Source organism: Falco peregrinus, chromosome 5 (assembly GCF_023634155.1).
Source record: "Falco peregrinus isolate bFalPer1 chromosome 5, bFalPer1.pri, whole genome shotgun sequence".
NCBI classification, from domain to species: Eukaryota; Metazoa; Chordata; class Aves; order Falconiformes; family Falconidae; genus Falco; species Falco peregrinus.
Genome location: NC_073725.1, coordinates 50,846,321 through 50,870,151, shown reverse-complemented (window position 1 = coordinate 50,870,151; position 23,831 = coordinate 50,846,321). Strand labels below are relative to the sequence as shown.

Sequence of the window (23,831 nt, the reverse complement as noted above, 5' to 3'; positions counted from 1 at the left end):
ATAGATTTATTCCACAGCATGATGAACTATGATTAAATTTTGGACACACCGCTAGCTTTTAACCAACTATTAGTCAAGAACTGAAGTACTGTGAGCTTATCTCATCAGCCAGAATCAACTGTTCAGCTGAGGACAGTAGGGGTAAAAACATTTAAAGGAAGCAAGGAATTAAATTCAATTGCAGGAGTACAATGTAGCTGATGGGACATGTTTAAAACCTATTTTTCAAATAATTTGAGTTCTATGGGTCTGAAATACATATTGACATATGCATTTACATAACACTCTTACTTGTTCATGATCTCTAAAATAACTAGCCCCAATATCACTGCCATTCTCTTTCTGTTTAAATAAGAAAAGGAAAGAAGTGGAGGTGTTTCCTTTTAACTTTGAACTATCTCAAAAGGTGGATTTAGTTTTCCTAACCTAAACTAACATTGCAATACCTTTATTCTACATCAATCAAACTTCTTTTAAAACCCATGACTACAGAAATTCTGAGGTGGGTAACAAATCTGTACAATACATAGTAAATCCTCTGCTTCTTAGCTCTGTCTATTGTAAAAATAAATGTGTAAAAGAGAATATACACACCACCTACAATACATCAAAAGTAAATTAAATTAAATCTTATCTACATTTCTAAGCAAGACTGTCAGATAATAATACTTGCCTCAAAAAGAAAAGAATACAAAGATCTGGTCAATAAATCTTAGTCAGTCTGAAAGGGATTGCAGTAACAAAATCTACAAAGAAAGTGACTCCCAGCAAATCCTGTCTCCAGGAGCCATTCCCCTCCTGCACTCTGAGCACAGCACTGCTCTCTAGACAAGTGACCTCCCACAGCAAGTCTGTGATTTTAGACAGACAAAGACTTGGGCTCAGCGTTTGTCAAAGATTGCAATATTTGTTCTGCACCATGCTCAAAGGACTCTTGTTTGCTGCTTTTGTGAACATTTCTTTCCTATTAAACCATTTAGGACAAAATTTTCTCAGGTGTAGCTCCACTGAAGTTAAGGAAAACCAGAGAAAGTTATCTTTAAGAAGAAATAGTGAATTTCCAGACATAATCTATACCTAGAAAGAGCAAGGGCTGGGATTATGTATCAACAGTCTCAAGTAAAATGCATTCCAGGGATGCTGCAATTGCAGACTGAAAATTCACATCCCAATCTAAACCTCAGATGAAATCCAAATGTATAAGGCATGAAAATATATAATCTTTTCACTGCCTCCATATCATATGATTCCTGAGTGGGTTCCCTTTCTAAGTTAAAAAGAATATCAAACATTTTACATAGTTCATTAGAAAAAAGTTATCGAATAAGCATAATAAATGAATTTTTTAAACCCTCAATTATTTGACTATCCTCTTGGAGTATTTCTTTGATTTTTGGTTTTTGGCTTTCCCTCCTCCCAAACTATATATGTTCATTGATTCCAATGGATTTACCCTTGATTTACAGCAGTGTAACTGGGAGGAGATCTATCCCCTGATGGAGTACTATCTTAACTTTCTTCTATGCACATGCATCATCAGCCTGGGCCAGCTAATGACTACTGGGGCTGACGATCAGTAAATCAAAAATTCTCTAATGAGGTTTTGATATGGTATAGTGTAATGTCTCCAAAGGACACAATACCATCTACTGGGTCATTGATTTGTTAGCTACAAATTCACTTTGTGTGCCATAACATTAATCAGCTTTAATGGCTCCTATGGAGGCATATTAATTAATTGCAGCTCCATTAATAACTCCCTGATTATGTATTTACCTGACCTAGACTGTACTGTGCATTTTAGAAACTCTTTAATTATGTTTTACACAATAGTGGTTCCAGGAGACTCTATAAATAGTATATTGCAGATACTGTTATTTCCAAACATTATTCCAAATGTTATTTGAGTAGCATCAAGCTAATTTTAAGGCAAACACACTGAAATCTTTTAAAGTTTACTTTGTAAGTATAAATTAAATCCATATGGGCAGACAACTGAGAGCTGAGGGTAAAACACCTAGACAATTTGCAGCCTCAGTTCCTGGGTGTCCTGTTTGTTTATGCAAAACAAGCTGCATCCCTTTACAGATGGTCCACACAAGGCACCATATGAGGCCTTAAGCTGATCAAAGGGAAACATCCTCCTTCTGTCTCCTTAAGCACTAAGGGCTTTGTTAACTCTAATAACCTTCAAGAAAGCATTGCACTGTGCTGGATTGTTCCTCAGTGGAGAAGGCTGAGGTCACATAGAGTTGGTAGATGCAGGTGCTGCACACAGAGCTCCTACAAAATGTATAAAAGCTTTACTTAGAGAGGTCAGTAATTGTTTCTGAATGGGCTCTCAGAGGAAACTGTCTCATTTGGTTTGTTCCTCTTCATGGTCATTCTTTAATGGAAGAAAATTCAAAGAATAACAAGCATCCTGAAGAATATTACTTAGAAGCTTATGACATTACTGATTATTATATGGATCTGTTTATTGTATTTGCTACCATCACTTCAGCCGGGTAAGTTGGTGCTTGCAAAATTCTGTGGTGGTTCAAAATTTATTCCTTTAAGTTTATGGCTTATTTCTTCCACTTCTGTTTTTGTGGAGTCTACTTGCAATTATTCATCTTGAATTTATCATCATTGTTGACTTTGTCTCCCTTTTTCCTTCACTTCTATGCAATTCTCACATGTAATTCAATAAACAAGATAAAGGTATTTGACCAGTTAAGAAAAATGGAGATTGGATTTTTTCAATAAATTTTAATATTTATTTTAGTCTTGAAACTTCATAAATTTAATTCTTATTCCTGGAGTCTCTCTCTTACTCAAACTCTTTTTTAGGAGACTAAGGGAGTATTCCCTTTTTTTCTTTTTTTTCCTTAGCAGACAAGGAAGGCTTTCAGATCACTCCATACCACAGTGTGGACAGAATATAAATTTCAGCAGTATGCAACAGAATTAAACAAACCCTCAGTTTATCTAAGAATAACCTGTAAAAACTAATCTTATAACTTTCTTTAAGACAATTATGTTTATAAACAAAAGGAATTCATATTTCACCTACCTGGATTTTAGTGTAGCATTTTGTGTAATGCTATATGGGAGATCAAACAGAAAAAAAAAAAAAAAAAAAAAAAAAGATGGGGTACAGGAATATTATGGAGTGACTGTATATTAGGATAGGTAATGGGCAAGATTGATGGAAAAGATGTCAGACTGGAAGGCAATTAGTTGTGAAATTCCAGAATCTCACTCAAAACTCACCTCATTTATTATTTTAAGTGGCTATAAAGAAAAAAAGGGGGAAAAAAGTCTAAGCTGAAAATGACACAAAACTGAGACATCATCAGTGCAGAAATACTAAGAATAGCATTCAGAAAGAAACGGATGAACTTGAACTTGGGACTGGAATAATAACAGCAATTTGATGTTCAACTATATAAAATATAAAGTTGAAAATAACAAAATACTTTCAAAGTAATAAAATATAATCACTGCTGTAAACTATAAAGGAACACATATAGACATAAGAAATACATAACATGAAAACTTCACTGTGTGATCAAACTGACCTAAAAATATCCACAAATGTATTTTTAAATTAAAATTAAAAGTTTCTAACTCTCACTGTAATTAAATCCAAACAAACCCTTTCATTCTGAGGCAAGGAAATCTAACTGGGTTTATCACAGCACTTTTGGGAGGCAAGAGGCAATTTGGTGCACATATTTGCCAGTGGCTTTGCTTCATGATGGAGAAGCATCTTTTCCATTTCATGATTCTATTGTCTCTCTTCATGAGGTTTTGTGTGAAACAGCTACTCACCGGCTAAATTCCCACATCTATCAAGCATTAGACCCAATGAAAGATGGCTTTATCTGTTCTTTGAGAGAGGGAGACAAAGCTAGGTGTCTCCAGCATCTTGCCGGCACTAATATCTCCCTCAGTAGCATTACAATGCTAATTGGACAGTTACAGGAGAAAGAATTCAACATAGTCATGAAGTCTTCAGGATATTGCCTTTTTTGTTACACAAACATGAGCAATGACTCCAGATATGAACAAATATAAGCATTTGTTGGTGTACATCTCTTCGAAACCACTGCTTTTTGTGTCTCTGTAACACAGGGTTTCTGAGAAATAATCGCCTCTTCTGACAAATGGTGCCATGCACTTCCGTAATCAACACAGAGCATGACTTATGGAAGGAATGTCAAAAAAATTATTGCAAGCACTTCATTTGCCTTGTAGTTTCAGAAAAGCAGATGTTGTGCTCGGGCAACAGGTTATAGCTTTTTGCTGTCTTTTTAATTTTCTGAGACCACTTTTGCAAAGAGTGGATATTTCTCTTATTAAAATAAGAAGAAAAAGGATGAACAGATGCTGAATGAATGGATTTACACCAGATTTTTACCTGTGTGAGTGAGATCAGTTTATGAAACTTGTTAGAACAATCTCCTTTAGTACAGATACTTAAATATAAGTATAAAACAAGAAGTTTACTATTCTAACCTGAAAACTGAGGATGTACTATAGAAAAGGTCACCAAATACATCAAATGAATGAGTAGAATTTGAGGAATGTCCTACAGATAGGAAAAATATGCGCTTGCTCTTGCTTTTGTAAAAATATTTATTTATGATAATTTATGTGCACAGAAGATCTCTATATTTTTAATTTCCACAGAAATGAGTGATTTATCTCTTTATATATATCACAGGGCTGCAGTAACAACCATATGTGATATTTACTTTTTTGGAAACAGGCTTACTGAATAGTCTTTGAGCAATGCAGATCATGTCTGTCACTCATTTTCTTTTGCCTGCATTTTATAAAAGGGCAACAAGTAAAAGCAAGGTTAAGATAACTGTTAGTTTATCAAACCAAAGCCTATTATATATTGTGTGCACCTGCATCTTCCTCTCCACTGCTGGTTAAAAAAGTGAATTGCAAGTGTTTAAAATGTGTGCAAAAATTAGGTCAAAACTAGGAAAATTTTTGGCAATCATTTTGGTAGACTGGATTACATAGGAACATATAAAAGCAATTCTGATTCCAAATTCATCAACAGGGTAAGACCTCAGTAAAGCAGAATTATACTGTAATCCAAGAAGAAAGGAATGCTTTTAACACAAGAAAGGTTAAAAAGAGGACATATAATGGAATAGCTAAAATTTGATCAATACAAGAAGCCAGAAGTAAAAAGGCTGGAAGAGGGAATGAATTAAAATCAGGAAAATGCCATTTGCAAGGCAAAGGAATTAATTGTTCAGGAGTTCTTCACAGAGGTATCACCTGAACACTAAATTTACCTTGACTGCACTCAGTCCAGCTCTTACATTTCTATTTACAAAGCCTGTCAAAATAATAGCAGAGACTCAGGTAACCTGAATGATCAAAAAATATGTCAATCTGGTGTTGTGGCCCAGAAGTTCAAAACACAAAGGTGATCCGAATACCAAATAATTTTCACTGAACCTAGTTGTTTCATGCCAATCTTTAAAGGATTATAACAGTCTCATGGTCACAAAAGTTAGGATCATGGTCAGTCTTAACAATTTCAAAAGAATAAGAAACTGTAGGGTCTTTAAAAGCCTCAAGTGAGTTGACTCCTTTCCTTTGAATCTTCCTGCTGCTAAAACTTGTTACCTGTGCACTCAGCAGACATCATTAGGAGCAGAGCTGAGTATGTGCCACATCACAGTGAGGAGTCACCAGCTCCAGGAAGATGGAAGACATTTCTTGGAAAGAATGGACAGCTTGTGGGATGAAAAACATGCTTGAATACCTTCACCTAACATGGAAGTCAAGTTAAAAGGCAAGCAGAAATCTTCCAAGAGAGTCAAAGCGGAACGGTCTGTGGACAGAAAATGTCATGTGGCCAGGATTTTCAGACACAAAGAACACCAAGACAATCTCTCCTAGCACAGCACTGGTCTGGGCTTCCAAAGCACTGTGCCCAAAAGGGATCACTCCTGAAATCTGTTTGGGGTTATACAGTAAGTTGTACTATTTCCTATGTTACTCTAACTATTGCATGTCCCTCTAACAGTCACAGCTTCATGTTTGTCTTTGATGTCAGAAAGGAAAAAAATCTCTTACCTTCCCCCCCCCCCCCCCCCGCCCCCCACCTGTGTGTGTGTGTGTAGGATAAATGAAGGAATGAGGAAGGAAAACAGTGGCTGAGACACAAAGGGGTGACAGGGAGACTGAACTTGCATCAAAGTGGTAATCACCTTGAAGAATGTGTCAGTGGCTACTGAAGAAGAGCACCAGGATCTGTCCTGGTGCTTCAGGTTGCCTGCAGCTGAGCTCTCAGCTCTGCTACTTCCACATAGCTGGAAGATGTCCTTGACCATCCTCCTTCCTATGGAAAATATGTATCTCTTTTTCTCAAATGTGTCCTGTTTGGTTTTCATTATTTATAGTTCCAATCTGAATTTTCTTTCCTTTATGGGTCGTATGGAAGAGCATCCCAAGTGTCCGTAAAGGCGTATGTTGGCAGAGATATAACTGCGCTACTGGGCCTCTTAGCTCAGCTGTCTCCCAGACAGTTACTTTTCCTATCACTGTTTCTTTACCAGAGACATACTGGAAGGCAGCCTTGTTAACTTTTACCCTGCCATATATCTTGGCTACTCTCTATCCCCTTTATTTCCAGCTGCATGGTGATAAATTGCTTAATTTTGTCCTTTCTAAAATCACTCTTCAACCTATCCTGCCATCAATTACCAATATTGAGAGGAAAATACACAAAGAACTTGAAGTAAGCCGGGGGGGGTGGTGGGGGAAGTTTTTCTATGAAACTGTCTTGTTTACAAAGAGTAACAGCAGTAACACTGAAAGGTCCAATGATTTCAGCTCTCATTTGATTCTGTTCTCATAATTTTACCAATTTTAATCTCTTTTCCTATATGCTTGTGTGGTAGCTTCATCTGGTTGGTTTTTGCCTATTCACCCTCTTTTATGGCCTATTGAAAAAGTCAGCTGAAATATTTCTTAATTAGTGCAGTAGTGAAAAAATTACCTAGTAAGTGTTAAAGTATATCTTAGGATGGTTTCATAATTGATACAAAACTGTCATCACATATCATACTTATATTGTTTTCTCCTGCTGTAAGGATTTATACTCCAGATACTTTCTGTTTTCATAACAAGCCTCATAAACCCTTAGAGGACAAATTCTGTCCTTAGCTTACACCAATACAAACTATGATGCCTTTCATCCACTCTCCAAATCAACTTCAAAAATCACAGTCAGAAAAGCATATAGATTATTCTAACTATGTGCCATAAAAATTAAATAAAAGCCTTTCTTTAGCAATCCTAGAGATTAGTAGCATTCCTGTATATTCTACATAGTTTAACAGTAGCAAAATACTAAAACATTCAATGAAAAAGTAAAGCATCAAACAGTGGAATCCTATGAATTTTCTTACTGTATCACCACTGCACACAGACCAACACAGTGTGTTTATTCATGCAGAAACCTGTGGTTATCCAAGACTACTCATTTTTTCTTTTATCTTTTTTTTTTCTGCAAAGCTGTTATATGTTATTGTACAAATGAAAGAGAAAAGCAGCTGCAGACAATCTACTAGTCATATTCAAATGGTTAAAGGAAGACAGGATAGGCATTTAGCCCTTCACACATTATACAGAGAAAGTTAAGCATTTTAAAAGATTGTTAAGATTTTCTAAGATTTCTAGGCCTAGAATCATGACCACCCAGCCAAAGACTTAAGAAATACTGGGAAATTCAGTAGGAATCTGCCTCTGGTATATTATTTAGAGGGCATAAACAGAAGAGCTTGTCTGAAAAGTTGCATGCAGGATCCAGTCCAACATCAAAGTTCTTACCCAAACATAACAGAATAACACCTACAAATGTTGGATGTCTTGGATGTCCAACACTGATTAGAATATTAGATCTGTAATTCTCCCCTCCAAGCAATTTCACAACACCCAGCTACCTCCATCACTTCCACTTGTTGACAGTATGAGCAGGCTTTGCAAGCTGGCATAATGCACACGTGGTTTCAGCTTTCCGGTTCAGGCACTTATATGTACTTCTCCACGTATGTCTTCACTGACTCCAGAAAGCTACGCTGCATAGTCAAAAAACTGACTTTTGTAGCAATTAATGATGAGAAAATCTCTCTATCATTATCTTTGCCAGCATAACTTTTCAAAGAAGCTCTGTGGACTTTCAAACCTTGATCTGAAGATAGGTATCGTTCAAAAAACTGAATAAGATTGTAGCAAATAGCAAGGTTATTTACCTTCAAATGACATATCATACTGCTTTTTTGATAGTGTCCAAAATGAAATAGTAATATTGGTTTACTTGAAAATTGGAAAATTATTGACTCATTAAGGTGACAGCTAGGAGACCAAAGAAATTTCACAAGCAGAAATTCCACTTAGTTTTATTACTTCATTCATAGGGTGATGAAGAATCCATCCATCACTACTTTCCTCCAGCAATCGGCGGCCTCAGCTTGCAGTGGGCTGGTCTGTCTCCAGTAGCACAGGTGAGGTCTTGTTTAGCTGGATACATACCGAGGGGAAAAAATAAGAAAAAAGAAATTAAATGTTGACTCATCTGCAATAGTAAGTGGATTCTGTGACTTTTAATTCTTTCATTAAGTATGATTTTCCCTTCTTCACTGCATAACAGTTAAACTGAATTATTCCCAGCCTGAGAAGGCTGGCATAAATATACTCAGAATATATGTATGGTCAAGAGCGGGACACCAGTTTAGTGCATGTGCTCTAGGTCTTACGATGTGATTGTAGACAGTTAAGTCAACTAATGTCTCTTCCATGATATGGATGCAAGAAGCCTGTACAAACTACGCCTGCTTTATATTTGTAGAATATATATACATATTTTTAATACTTCATTGTGGTCACAAACAAAACTGCCTGAAAGCTTTTATCTGAAATTTTTCTTTGATGAAACCTCTGCTTTCATCAAAGTTGTAACTTGGAAAGAAAATCTGAAAATTGAAAGCTGAGAAACAGTGATAGAGGTGAAAACAGACTATTTGTAATTGAATAATTTCAGGGGGGTCCTGTTTTCTTGGGTTTTTTTTCTTTTTTGGGGGGGCTTGCTGTTGCTTTTTTCATTTCAACAGAAAAGCATTACTAGAAAAAAAATATCAGTTCCTCTCCACTGAGGTAAGCTAACTGACATGAGCTGCCTTGCTCAGAAATGCTGCACTAACTTACATCTATATACTTTGAGGGTATTTATGAATAAGCTTTCATATTCAGCTGTTGCATATCAGCATTTCTCAGAGAAGCTAGGGAGTTTAAATAGGTAAACTAGAATTTTTAGATATCTTAAGTGCTGTAGCAGGGAAACTTCAGGAACAGTTCAGAACAAGATATGATAGGGTTGTTGGGAAAAGTTTACTTAAAGAAAAAGAGAGCAAACTTTATTGAACATGGAGACTTATTAGAAATGGAGGGAAAAAAAAGAAACTTTTGCCAATCTATTTTCTCTTCCGCTCAGCTGGTGTAGTCCGTTTCTAGCTGCTGCAGTCCGTTTCTAGCTGCTGCAGTGATATATTGTAAACATTCAAAGCAGTGTATCCTTTCCTCAGGTATGTAGCTGTGATTGCTTGCAAGCCCAGCAGTATAACAAACAGGAGAGATTTCAGGAATGTTTGCACTGCTCATTCCAGCCTTACAAGTAGATGCTATCAGAAAACAGATGACAGGATTTACCATGTTATGTAAGGGGCAAAGAATCTGGAAGGGTTTACTGCAACTGAAACTCAATTTCCAAACAGAGGGCTCACATTTCAGGCTGTGTTACTGTCTTCTGCAGCTCCTCAGCATAATTCTTAGTCTTACTTTGAACTGGCAAAAGCCCTTGTAACCATTTTTACGCAAAAATAAAAAATATGAATCATCAGACTAAACTAATGGAGTCATCACCTCTCAGCAAAACACCAGGGATGACAGGGGACAAACCAAAGCTATTCTGAAGATGGAGGGCACACGTATGTACATGTATACATGCCATAAGCTGATAACTTTGCCTGAAGTTTTCTTTTTGTGAGTTAATGTATTCCATTGACTGCGCTGTAACATGGTTTTACAGTTCACCTAAATAGCTATCTAAAAAAAAAATATATATATATATATATGTATATATAATATTTATAGCCAGAGAGACTTATTTGGCAAATCTATTAGTCTACTACAACAAGGGCAAAGGAGTAAAAATGAAATTCTGACTCACTGCCCATGATGTTGTTCAGATGTGTGTTTTACTCAAGGTTGCAACATACTGCATATGGGTTGCTGTCTCTCCCTAAGGCAGAGCTGTGTTCCTCCTCCCTTTGATAAAAGTGCTTTTTGTTCTAGAAGACTGCATTTTTATTTTTATAGACATTACAATAGAAATATATCTTATAAAGGACTTGTATAGAGGAGAAAGCAGTAGTTTTATGATAATAATGTTGGCTTCAGGTCTACAAATACAGTGTACTTGTAAAGGAGATTTATTTTATTCAGCCTAATGAAACCAATGGAATCTTTACAGGACCTTGTAGAGCAGGATTGGACTCTGTTCTGAATTCAATCACATGTTCCGCGCATGCTAGAATGATCATTTTCACATTTATTCAGAGGCAGTCATAGCAGATTATGAATCAAAAGCAGCTACTGTAAATAACAGAGCAAATGAATACCCCCATGTTCCCCAATACTCTTAAAAGTTCCTGTAATCTCATGAAATTGAAATTCCTGTTACAAAAATAAATATGGAACTTCATGCAGCTGATAATATCTGATTATGGGAATGTGCATTTTGTACTGAATGACCAAGATTTTTTTCCTCGTTATCTTTATAAGTCCTATACTATGACAAGGCATGCATCGTGTTGCATGAAGAAGCAGGATATGTAACATTATTACTTCTAAAATACATCCCATGGGTATGGTAAGTGATATGGCTCTATCCTATCACTTCAAAGATTCAGTGATATGTCCAACATTTACATCTTTTTGTGTTCACCTTTTCTTCAATATATATATATAAAATTCTTTATTGATGCAGTGTTAGATCACAGAAATGGCTGTTCATTTTTTTGCCTGATAAGCCTGTGATTTATTGCAAAGAATCAAATATTTATTAATCATTTGAGCTCAGGATATGAAATAATTTTTCAAGTTGTCCAGCTGAGCCCATCCAGTTAAATTTTCCCATCAATTGTAAGAGATGGTATAAACTTGGCCCTGAATGTCAATCTGTCTTCAGGAACAGTTTTAATTTCAGTCTCAACCTCTGCATCAATGCTTAGACAGTGAGTTATGAATTTTCAGTCTCCTAGTAGGACAAGTCCTTCACAAGTTCATTTCTGGCATCAGAAGTAAGATCAAAAAGAATTTTCGTAGTTTGATAAAATGTCTGCAATTAAAAAAAATAAAATAAAAAACCTCACTAGATATTTTTTCCTGATCTGGACCTTTTATGTCATGGGGGATTCACTAGAATATCAAGCATATCTGTGATTAACTGTATTTTTCTTCGGTTTTAGAGATAACACTTTTCTGTAGTGGAAATGAATTTGTATCATCAGAGTGGGAATCCTTGCAAGAAAACTCATTGCTTTAATAATTCCCATGGGCCAATACAAATACCATTATCAACCTCATTTCTGAAGTGATAGTTTTAATGTTAAGAAACACCATTAGTACCTGATTCAATGCCAGACCAACATGGAAACCAATCAGTTAAGTACGTTGCTTTAAACTGATCAAACTAAGAAGACAAGGATTTTCCTGAAGTAGATTTGGATTATGCTACTCCAAAGGGAGACACAGTCCAGTGATAAGTTTTGGGTAAGGAAATAAAAAATCATTTCTGTAAAGCTTCTGGAGAAGTTCTGGACCTGCTGTTACAGGAAACCAGAAGTTCTTAACATAAGTCGATGTACCTAAGTGAAATGTTCCTTTATGGAAAGCTTGGATTTCATAATAATTTCAACTGTACTATGCACCAGTATTCTGGCAGAATGACATTTCTAATGAAATATCATGTTTTGCTTTGCAAATTATATGATAAAATATTACAGAGAAATATATCTTTTGAACATCAGGTTATTTCTTTTCATAATATTTTTTCCAGTTATTTTTTCAAATACTGATCCATTTTCTGGTTCTCATACACCAAAAACCCCACAACATAAAGTACTGTTTATAATTAAGAGATAAAAATTAAATAACCATTTATAAATGAAGTTATAGCAGATTAGAGAGGGAAAATATCTTACTTTTAACTTTGTTCGGTTTGTTTTTGGTTTGGTTTTTCTTTGCATTTAAGTCTTTAGATTCAGAACAAGATCAACAACTGACTACCCAATTTTATGGCACAGATTACTAACCAAGTTAATTTCTTATAATATCATTTACTGAGTAACATTTTTTTTTTTTAAAAAATGGGGTTATATCCAAAATAATTCTATTTACCTATGGAATTCTATACCTATGGAAAGCAAAAACTCGCATATCTTCTCCAATTCTAATTTTACAGCCCATATGCCAGTCTATAGTCTGTAAGATTAGTATTATCTTCATAAAGTAAAATTAGAAGGCAATATAAAATATTGAAACAAGGGAAAACAAGGCTTCTGGAATCCTTGAGTCTTGGAATAGAATAGAGTAGAATACTGTAGAATAGAATATTTCTGTGGAAAGTGACCTACCGAGATCATCTAGTCCAACTTCATGACCAGTTCAGAGCTGACCAAAAGTCAAAGCATGTTGTTAAGGGCATTGTCCAAACAACTCTTAAACATTGACAGGTCTGGGGCATCGACCACCTCTTGAGGAACCCTGTTCCACCCTCTCAGTAAAGAAACGCTTCCTTATGTCCAGTCTAAACCTCTTTGGGTGCAGCTTTATTGCAAGACTTTTCTAATTTAAAGAAGCACAAACTTTTGCCCTACTCTGAGCTGACTTTCTATCTTTAATAATAATAATAATGCTAAATTTTATCTATATTCATATTTTATTATGGTGGTGGTGTTATTGTTTTCTGCTTCCTAGTTTTGGCTAGCTCTATCTACTTCAAAATTCACTGCAGTGATCCACATCACCTAAAGATTGTTTTCTGAGAATGAATGTTCTGTATGAATTTTGGGCATCAGACAGCAAAAAGAGTTGTCGATGACTGTACCATCATCACTGCGAAAGTGCAGCTGTTGATGAGCACTGTGTTGTTCTTTCAGAAAAGAGACTATTGTATTTCCAAAGAACCCATGGCCTGGGTGAGCAAATTGCTCCAGTAACATTAAGCGTTTTGAAGCAGCTTAGGCACAATGCAGGAGCGCTCCATCAGTTCAGGAACCTCTTGGCTGAATTCTGCCAGGGGTAGCGACCTCAGGCAGGGATCTGCTGTCATCTCTCCTTCTGCCACTTTCTGTTACACTCCAGACAGCTGCTCCCTTCACCCTCTGATCAGTCATGCTTTCTAGTTCTGAAAGCAAGTTGAATCGTCCTAGACAAACCCAACAAGCCTCTCTTCTAAATAAATAAAAATAAAAGTGTGACTCGGCGTATCTTTTCACACCACATTCTTGGCAACTTCTTCTGTCTGTGTGACTGCACATTCATATGCAGATGACTGCACCCTACCTCTGCCTGTCTGTAAAACAAAACCTTGGAAATGTTTTAGCATACACATGTGTATGCTAAATGTAGAAAGTCTGATTGACACAGGCTCTGTCATACTGTAGACACCTATGTTAGTGGACAAATCAGAGCAGCTTCAGCTTCCTGTAATGACTGTCTCCTTCTGACCCTGTAGAAAGCAGTCAGTGCTCACAAACCTCTCTATAAGTTTTTGTTCCATGCTTGAAAAGGAGCGGGAAGGTTTGGTACCAGAAGTCAATAATTATATACTGTTTAGACTAATGTTCACATGTGGAACCGAAAGGCTGTGCCTGCCTCTGACGTGGGGTTTGCACTGGCTCATAAGCCTGTGAAGGGGACAGGTCCTGGTTCCCATTCCCATCTGTTTTATGTTTTGGGGTTTTGGCATATTAATGGATTATGTGATTTGAAAGAATTTTGTTTTATGGCATTTATGCTTTTTTGGATTTGAGAGATTTAGCAGGTAATTGTTTTTCCCAGACTTAGCAGGACTTTTTCCTATATAGAGATTCTTCAATACAGTTAAATAGTTCTTTGTGTAAGTTATTTGTAATCCTGGTAAGTCTGGTTTATTTTCCCAGACAGTTATGTAGCTATGCAAAATTTAATAGCATACCTTTCCTCTTTGCAGCCACATAAATAATCAGTTTTATTAACAATTTGATAACGTTGTATCATCTCACACACTAACAAAAGAGAAAACCTGATAGTATCAAATACTATTTACGGCTAACATGCTTGCTATATATGCAAGACATTGCTCTTTAGAGAAAAAAACTTTACTCTTTTCCTAAGCTTCCAGTGTGTTCAGACAGAAAAATGTTTAGAATAGGGGAGTTTTGCTGTAATGGGATATGCTCATAGTAATGTTTTTCAGTTACCTAGAGTGCTTATAAGTTTGCATGTTTCAGACTAGCGGTGGTCCTGGGTGTACAGGAGAAATAAAAAATTGTGAAAACCAGAAAAACCAAAAGGCTGTGGTGGTTGACCATGCTCTGGGCAGGGAGTTGGACTAGGTGGTCTCAGAAGGTGCCTTCCATCTTCAGTAGTTCTGTGACTGTACAGGTCTTAAGCTCAAGGTATATATATGAGCAAATTATTTTTCTCAATAAATATTTTTTTTTCTGTAGAAAGAACGGTGATTCTGTATTTCATGATAGCTGAAAAGGAATTCCCCTATTTAAAGTTTATTGCTTATTATGCTTTGAAGAGAAAACTTGCATTTAAAGGTTTTAGCTTAAGAGAAGGAGGAGAAAACATAAGACATAAGAAATTTTTCATCTGTTGTATTTACCACTGCTGCAATAATCCAGATCTAACTCTCCCTTGGAATTAGCACACCCCCAGCATGATCTCCATTTGAACATGGAGTGATGATAATCGTTGTGATTTGCATCTGACAGCTGGGATTATCCCCAAGGAGTTCAGTCTGGAGCCAGTGTCTCGAAAGGACTGATGACCACTAAAACAATGGCTTTATTAAATTCAAAGGGGAAAAAAAGCCAATGTTTTACTAGTGACCATTTAATCTGGGAAGAAAGCAGCATTGAAACTCTCACCCTCTCTTCATCATGCAATTACACTTTTGACAAACTGTTGGTTCCAGTTGCCTTATAAGGCTCCAACAAAAATATCATCCAGCCAGCCCAGGATATTTTTGTCAGCTTTTAAAAGCTCATTCAGCTCCACTGTAGGATTAACTATGTTTTCGTGAATAGCAGGGAAGTCTTGAACTAGCTAAGGACTTATAAATCCATTTAATCCCTCAGTAAAACACAGCCTCCTCACCTTTTTCTGATGAGCATAGAATGTCAGACGATTGACTACATGTGACTGAACCAAGTTGAAAAGTATTTTTATCATTAAGTTTTAAATTTTATCCATAAACTAAGTGTACAACGTGTGGAACAAAAGGGTTTTCCGATCATGAGTATATTTACATTTATGAGGCAACATTGGTTTTGCTGAGATCACATTGTGAAACTATGGAGCCAGAACTGAATCTAGCATTTCCATAGTTCCTCTTCAGTCAGAGAAATATCACAGATATAAACCAGACAACGATCTGATGAAACACAAAGAGAGAGAAATAAAACAAGGTGCTGTCACTTTTATCTTTGCCTATTTTGCTTTTAAAATACTACTGCACTACACTCCTACACACACAGATTATTTATTAGAATGATGAACAACAAAAGAATGATGCATAAACATAAGAGCAAGTAGGGTTATTTGGTAAAGACCTCTGATTTTCATTTCCCCTAAACTCACATTTTACCAGACTCACACAAATTCAGAAAAAATGAATGCTTCCATGTATTTTTCAAAATATTGATTATATTTTGCTATTTTTAGAGAAAAAAAATACTAAAAGTAGGGCACTAAACATAAAACCAAATAAAACCTTCTGCGGGCAGATTGTGCTTATAAAGCCATGATAAAGGAATGGAGTACCATCAATAGTTGAGTGAAATATTTAATTGGAACCATGAGTATGTTAATAGGTATGGCTGTGACTCTCTTCAGCAGAAGTTAATAAAGATGAGTCAGGTGATACACTAGATTTCACTATGGACACTAACGTGTGTCTGTTTCTTTACTGTTATATTGTTCCTGAAGAACTTGCCTAGGAAACTGCTGCTCCCATCTGCCTGATCTAAGGGAAAAGGCAAAAGAAAAGTAGAAAGCATATCTGTCATTTGATTTAATAAGATCAGACTATGCAATTTGGGAGCAAGCTCCTGAACTTCATTAGCTCTGATGATAGCTCCACTAACAGATATTTACAGGTGCTCTGAGGAAGCAAAAGGAAAAATTAAGACAAAAAAAACCCCAACTATGATATGCAAGGAAACACACTGTGGTTTTAGAAAACGTTGATTTTGATCTGAAAAAGCCAGATCTGAAAATTCAGAGAGCACCTGAGAGTTATTGGTTTAGAGTAAATTAAAAAACAAAAAAAAGGGGGGAAAAAAAAAAGAAAGAAAGGATAATTTAAGATGGGATGCATCTCCTCTAACTGCAGTTGTCTATAATTTAGACAGGCTTATCTACTGATCTAAGCTATAACACACTAGGAGTTAAAAACCTTCAGAGTCATTAACTTACAAAATTATAGACATCGTTTACGATAGAATTAATTCCTTCTGATCGCATTCACCTCTCATGGGTGCCCACTGGAGAATCCTAAACATCAGGCTTACACTGGGCACCAGTCATCAGTCGACATTTCAATCCAGAGATGGATTTCATGCTACACACCCAACAAAAGAATCAAACAGGTTATCACAGTGTCACAATGATTTATACAGTGGATTGATGTCAACAATGAAAATTGTTCTCAACTGATGAATCTAAGTACACATACAGAAACCAACATAAAGGAAATTAATTTTCCTAGTAGTAATATAAAACCTCACAAGCTCTCTGAGTACATTGATTGTTCCAATCGTGCAAGTCATCAGGTCACAACAGTTTTAGCCTATAAGGACACATAGATTCTATTATTATGGCTATTCCTAGTAAGGCCATAATATAGTCATACATACTGATATTCTGTGAAACAGAGATCTTTTCCTTAAAAATAAAAATTGGAAAGAAATTAATTTTGTTTAAATTGTCTTAGATCCCTCTAATGCCAATTATCCAATTAAATCAAGTGAAAAGGAAAAATATAATCTGCTTGATATTATTATTTTTTAAAATCTAAACATTGTCACTTTTTTCAAAATAATAGTAATCTGAATTGTTCAGGAATGATAATGTCCATTTACATTCAACCTCAATGTATTTTTAATAACTTCCATAAAAGTATCATTCAGCAATTTGCAGAACAAATAAACATTAAAGCTTTTTTGAAACATCCAGATTTCTGCAGTGTTGGAAGAACAGCTGGCAGTCAGCTGATTTTACCTAGTTAAATACAATATGTCAGGGGCAGATGCAGAGTTTAATTGCTATGGGGGTGATAGAGAAAGAAGGTTTTCTCCAAAAAGGCAGCTGATCCAAAATCAAATGTTTCAAAGTCAGCTGTAAACCCTGAAAAAAAGTCCATACAGAAGACAAAGAACTTACAACGGTAATGAGCTGGACTGAGTGGATATGAAATGGAACAGAAAAATACCTTTCTATAGGTGCAATATGAAAGTTCAGTGCAGATGGTTGCCCAAATTGAAGGCCTTAATGTGTTATTTCTGGTACACACCAAGTATTCTTACCTGATCTTTACATTGGCACTCAGAATTCCCAATATTACTAGAAGAAAAATAACAGCATTTTTTTTGTAATGGACACAATTATAAGGCTTGCACCAACATGCCCTCCACACGAAACTACTGGGATATAGAACTTATTATGGTAGACGAAGGATATCTCAAAAGCTGTGAGCAACATCGAAAGGCTGTGTAAAGAAATGTGTTCGCATCATTGCTGAGTGTCAAGAAAGGTGCTCCAGTGAGACGTCCTGCAGGTGGGAAGACTCTCACAGAAGCTGTTGCACACAGGGTTTGCAGCCAGCAGAGCAGCGGTAAATCTCCCACGCACAGGGGGCTTAGCCCTGCTCATTGAACCCTTCCAGTGCCAGAACTGCCAGTCAGGGTCAGCCAAGAGTAGATGAAGGAGGGACTGAAAATATAGGTAGAAAAAACAAGAACCCTGTAAGCTGAGCTACATTATGTTGGTGGAACATAAAATAAGGGTGAAACATGCTCTCTTCTGATCTAAAGATGAGAAACAGAAGGGAAGAGGCTGGAGAACAGAAAGGTAAGGATGAACACATCACTGTGAAACATGGGAGACCATTTCGCTTGTGTAGCTATATGTAAAGCATTTCAAGCAATTTTAATTTCTCAAAAGGGAAATAAAATAAATCTGTTATTAAATTTATATGAGAACCTAACAAGCTAGCAGAAGACCCCCCAGTGATTTACATTAGATGCTCTTATTATCCATGGATCACTGACATGATAGAGTGTAATGACATTCGAAAGAGTACTTGGAGACCACTATTTTGTGTCAATGAGCAGTTAAGAAGCCCTTAGCTTTTTGGATCCTCGGTTTATTGTGTCAGTCTGTGGAGAAACAGACACTAAAGGCAGCAATATCTCCATATGATGAAGCCAACTGGCATCCTAACAGCATGCCTGCTCATATTGTACTCGGAAGGGCTTTTTATTCGTGGCTAGCTCTGTGTGAAATAATCCTATTTTTCATGATATTGCTGTGTGTCCATCTTCTGGAATATTAATATATAGCTTTGAATTTAATCTACTCTGTATGTAGAACCACTGAGTTTTTAATTCAGACTTCTCAAAAATAGACTTAACTGCAGTGTAGGAATATGTGTTAATGACTGATTCTTTGAATTTCAAAATTAATGTGAATAATCCAGCATTTTTAAACTGCCATATTCACTACAGTTACGTTCACTTACTGTCCTTAATTTTTAAGAGGAGGTGCTAGCCTCATTCACCAGCTTGTTAGATTTGCAAACAGCCACCTTCAGGCTTTGCTGGTGTTGACACTCATAGTATTAAAAAACTCTTTGAAATCATCTGCAAAGTCTTTCCACTACCATCCTTTTAATCCTTTCCTAGAAATTGTACTCTGTCATAACACCAGAATATTTGCCTTTAATCGTGCCAGGGCTGGTGATGACTGATATTAGCAAGTGAGCAAAACATTCACTATACTTGTAGTGGGTTTGCATGGCAAGGTTTTGGTAGCAGGGGGGCTATAGGGGTGGCTTCTGTAAGAAGATGCCAGAAGCTTCCCCCATGTCCAATGGAGCCAATGCCAGCCGGCTCCAAGCGGGACGCACTGCTGCCCAAGGCTGAGCCCATCAGTGATGGTGGTAGCACCTCTGGGATAGCATATTAAGGAGGGAAAAAACCCAAAAATGTCTGCACCAGTGGAAAAGAGGAGTGAGACTGTGTGAAAGCAGGAGCCCTGCAGCCCCCCAGCTCAGAAGAGAGGTTCCCTGGCAGCCCCTGGCATGGCACACGGTGAGGCAGCTGTGCCCTCAGCCCAGGGAGCCCATGGTGGGGCAGATCCCCACCTGCGGTCCCTGGAGGACCCCACGCCAGAGCAGGGCAGAGTGTGAGGAGTCCTGCCCCTGCAGAGGAAGGAGCAGCAGGGACAGCTGTGAGGGACTGACCCCAGCCCCATTCCCTGTCCCTGCACTGCTGTGCTGGAAGAGGGAGAGAGATTGGGAATTAAGTTAAACCCGGGAAGAAGAGAGGGGTGGGGGGAATGCGATTTTTCTAATTTGAATGGTAATGAAACAAACTGATTTCCCCAAGTTGTCTGTTTTGCCCATAACAGTAACTGCCGAGTGACCCTGTCCTTAGCTCAACCCATGAGCCTTTTGTTATGTTTTCTCTCCCCTGTCCAGTTGAGGAGGGGAGTGACAGAGCAGCTTTGGTGGTCACCTGGCATTCAGCCAGAGTCAAACCACCACAATTTTCTTATTTTCCACTCTGTTCAATTGTTGTCCTGCTTGATTTTCTAAAATTTTCAGCGCTACCAGGGAAATTGTATTTGCTCTATGTTTGTACAGCTTCTAGTGCTGTGAGATATATTGCTTCCTGACCATGGTTGTTAAGTAATATCACAGTATATCATCAAAATAATAGTCTGTCTCACTGAAAGGGCTGCTCATTCAAACATCTGTGTTGCCCTGACATTGTGAAATCCTGCCTCCAGAATCCTGGCCTGAGATGCCAGATGTTTTCTCTGCAGTTGTTCCAGCCAGCAAAACAGTCCTGGTGCACTGTTTATTTTCATCCATGTTCATTCAGAGTCTTAAATAACAAAAGACAGTGTCTAAAATAATTGGTATTCCCTACCAGTCAAAGCCTTTGGGAGTAAATTCTTTCCATTGATATAGGAGGTCTGAGATAAACCCCGGTATCCAGGGAATGTAGAGCTATTACACCTGTAGGATATCTCTCTGGAAATCATTGTCATTCTTTTATTAGTGACTAGTTTCATAGCAATACATTACGTACAAGTGCTTGGTATACATTACTTAATTTATCTGATGATCATTACTGAAGCATGTCAAAGGACAGTTATGAAACATTTAAGTAATGTAGGTAAGATGTTTCCTATGGTCAAAAAAAGATGCAGGAACGAAAATATTTTGAACTGATTGACAGAATTGTTCAGAACACAGAACCAGTCTTGTAAAAGTAGCTGAATAAAAATAGGTCTATCATAAGTAGGAAGAGCTTTTGGTGGGATAATTAAGCAGCAATGTTTTCATGTCAAGAAGATATCAACCATTTCTATTTAAACAATAAACCTGTGATTCTGCCTGCCTCACTTATTTTTGTCCTTTTTAATTATTGGAACATGGCATCACTGCTCATGGTGTAATAAAGGGTACTACAATTCTCCCAATTTCAGGCCCTACTGGAAAATTATTTATTATTTGATTTCTTTAATTTTCTAGTGAATTTTATGTCTGTATTCCCATCTACATAATTCCTTATCTGGATAATGTTTAGTACAGAGGTGAAAATAACTCCCATATAAGATTGTTTTTGCATAGGCCAGGTTGAGTTCTCATGTTCTGCTCCTTTGCAAATTTGGGGTTTTTTTTTTTGACAACGAAACAACTTAAATAGATGAGAGATACAGGTGCAAAGACACCTAATAGTGTCTATCTAAAACAGCATTTCCTCCTGGTTTGGGGGTACAAAATGCAATACTGTTTCATCCTTTCTTTTTCACTGATAGCAAAAAATGTGCCATGATGCCACAACATACTGAGATTAAATTCAGCATTTTGGATAAGGACAGATTTTCAGTGCTGGTAGTGATGGCGGGGATCTTCTTTCTTTAAACACTTAATGTGTTTTCTTAGACAATCTTACTGAAATCTTTTCCCTTGATGAATAATTAATTGAGGATTTCAACCTGTAATGGAAGTTCTATTGTGAAATTTTGCTTTATGTTGTGATACGTGACTTCTCTCTTCATCTTCTGTCTCCTTTCCAAGATTCTTCATCCCTGCCCTCCAACATGCACATACATCTGGAGATCTACATGCATGAGACCTCCATATCTTATCAGGGAAGGTCTGAATGACACGTGCTGGAGAAAGAGATTGGATCATACTGAAAAAGTAAATCCAAGTATTGAAGAGCAGCTCTAAGACTGGTTAAAGACTGGTTACAGGCAATGACAGAAGAGAAGAAGCACTGATTTCATGATAATGTGACATTATTGCCACCTAATTATTTGTGTAATATCGTTGGCACTCATAGATGAAACCTGTTATAGGATATTGGCATACTTCCTATTACAGTCTGGATGGTGATGCTGACAGTGCTGAAGGATATGTAGCTTCTCAAAATGTTCTGCAGTACAGTTATTTCTCATAGCCATGACTCATTCAACACCATTATTAATTATCTATCTGTTATAGAGAAGAACATAACCATGTGAACAGTAACATTATGAATACTGGTAAGCAAGATAAGTTTTGTAAAAAAAGTAAAAGAAGGAACAACAAGCAAGAATTTTTGCCCTTTTCCCCTAGTGGCCATCAGCTCTGTGGTTTAATTTCTCCCAGCTTTATGGACAATTGAACTCTACGCTTCTTTACCTGAGCACTATGGACATTAAAAATATATATATAGAGAGAGATCAGAGATCCAGGTGCAAAGGCATTGGGACTTTCAACTGTGAAACTGCTGAAACTATTCCATGGGGCAAAGTGAAAAGTTAACTTGACTTTTTTGAAGATTGAGTACCTAGGCTCTGTCAAGAGCATCCACGGGCTATCACCATTTTGTTTACTGTGTGACATCAAATAAAGTTGGTTTGTTGAAGTATTGACAATTTTCATCATTTGCATTAAACTGTACTCCATCTTACAGACATTCAAGGTGTTCAGCACTACTTCCCTCATGTGTATATACTGTCCAAATAACACACAGCAATGTATGTCATGAAAACCAAGAGCCATTGTTTGTGCCAAAGGGCAAGCAGATATGCTGTTCTAAATGTTAGCCTATTAGGCTGAAAAAGCTGTAAGGTGCTGCTTCTCACTGTCTCCAGTATCCCTTTGCCAATAGGTTTAAGGCGCAGAAATGCTTGCTAGTCACTAATGAGACAAGTATCTTCTAGTCTGGTGCAGCACACTATACATTCCACAATTAACAGAATGCGAATCAACACATATCCTGACAACCTTTTTCGTTACTGCTGCTACTGCAGGTTCCCTTTACTTCATTTAACTCTGAGTAAAAAGCTATCAGGGATATGAAAGTGGTGAGGTTTTGCTTCTGTATTTCTCTGTTCTGCAAACAAAGGTATTGGGCAAGCATAGCAAAAAACGTGATTGAAGAGAGAGCAACTACGATATTCTACATTCATGTTTTAAGCTTCTGAGCACCATCTCAGAAAGATATCATCTGCTTAAAGTTAAGTTAATTTTTGCTTTGGGCAAGAGTTAATGATTATTTTTGTAGCCTGCACACTTTATACTTGGCCAGTCCGGCTGAATTTCTTTCAGCCATTGTTTATTGAGGAATACGTGACCAATGTATTACAAAACAAAATATTAGCATATGCTGTTTACAGTTATCACTTCTGCAGAATAACATCCAGAAGACTAATTTCCTCTGTACACGTTCTTAAAAGTAGTAAGGTTTTTCTGCATTGTACTCTCCTAAACAAGGTCTTTACAATTCTGCTATTAAAGGACAGAAACAGCAGAACCATTTTCAGGCTCCATTCTAAGCATTATTCCTCTTTTTGTTTTCTAAAGTAGCTAGATTAGAGATGCCACAGTATCTCATGCAGCCTCATAGTGGTTGTTTGCAAGATGGTGCATCAGATACTCTTTACAATTACCCTTATGAGGTGGAAATTTTACTTTTTGCACTGACCCAGACATTTTTCTGAATGTATCTGATAACTTGCAGTTCCTTCAGAATTTGTCCTTGAACCACCAATGGTTAGTATTGGAAGATTGTTTTTCTCACTGGAGGCACACAATCTTCCAGTTCTCTGTGCTGTGCTTTCTGAGACTATCCAACTTGTATAAGCTTCCTGAAGTGCTGTAACTCTCTGGCACCTTAGAAGTTGCAACATCAACTGCAGATTTGGGGGTCAGTTCTGCTTCCATCAAAGACTGCTTCTGGATTGAATTATTTTGT

General features: G+C 37.0%; 1 long non-coding RNA gene across 1 annotated transcript; it reads left to right on the top strand.

The window, feature by feature from the left end:
- Nucleotides 1-2,240: 2,240 nt before the first annotated feature.
- On the top strand, nt 2,241-22,480 carry LOC114011183 (uncharacterized). Its single transcript, XR_003553014.2, has 4 exons — nt 2,241-2,507; nt 5,656-5,990; nt 8,439-8,525; nt 21,665-22,480. It is a non-coding gene; the product is annotated as an uncharacterized LOC114011183 (long non-coding RNA).
- Nucleotides 22,481-23,831: the final 1,351 nt, after the last annotated feature.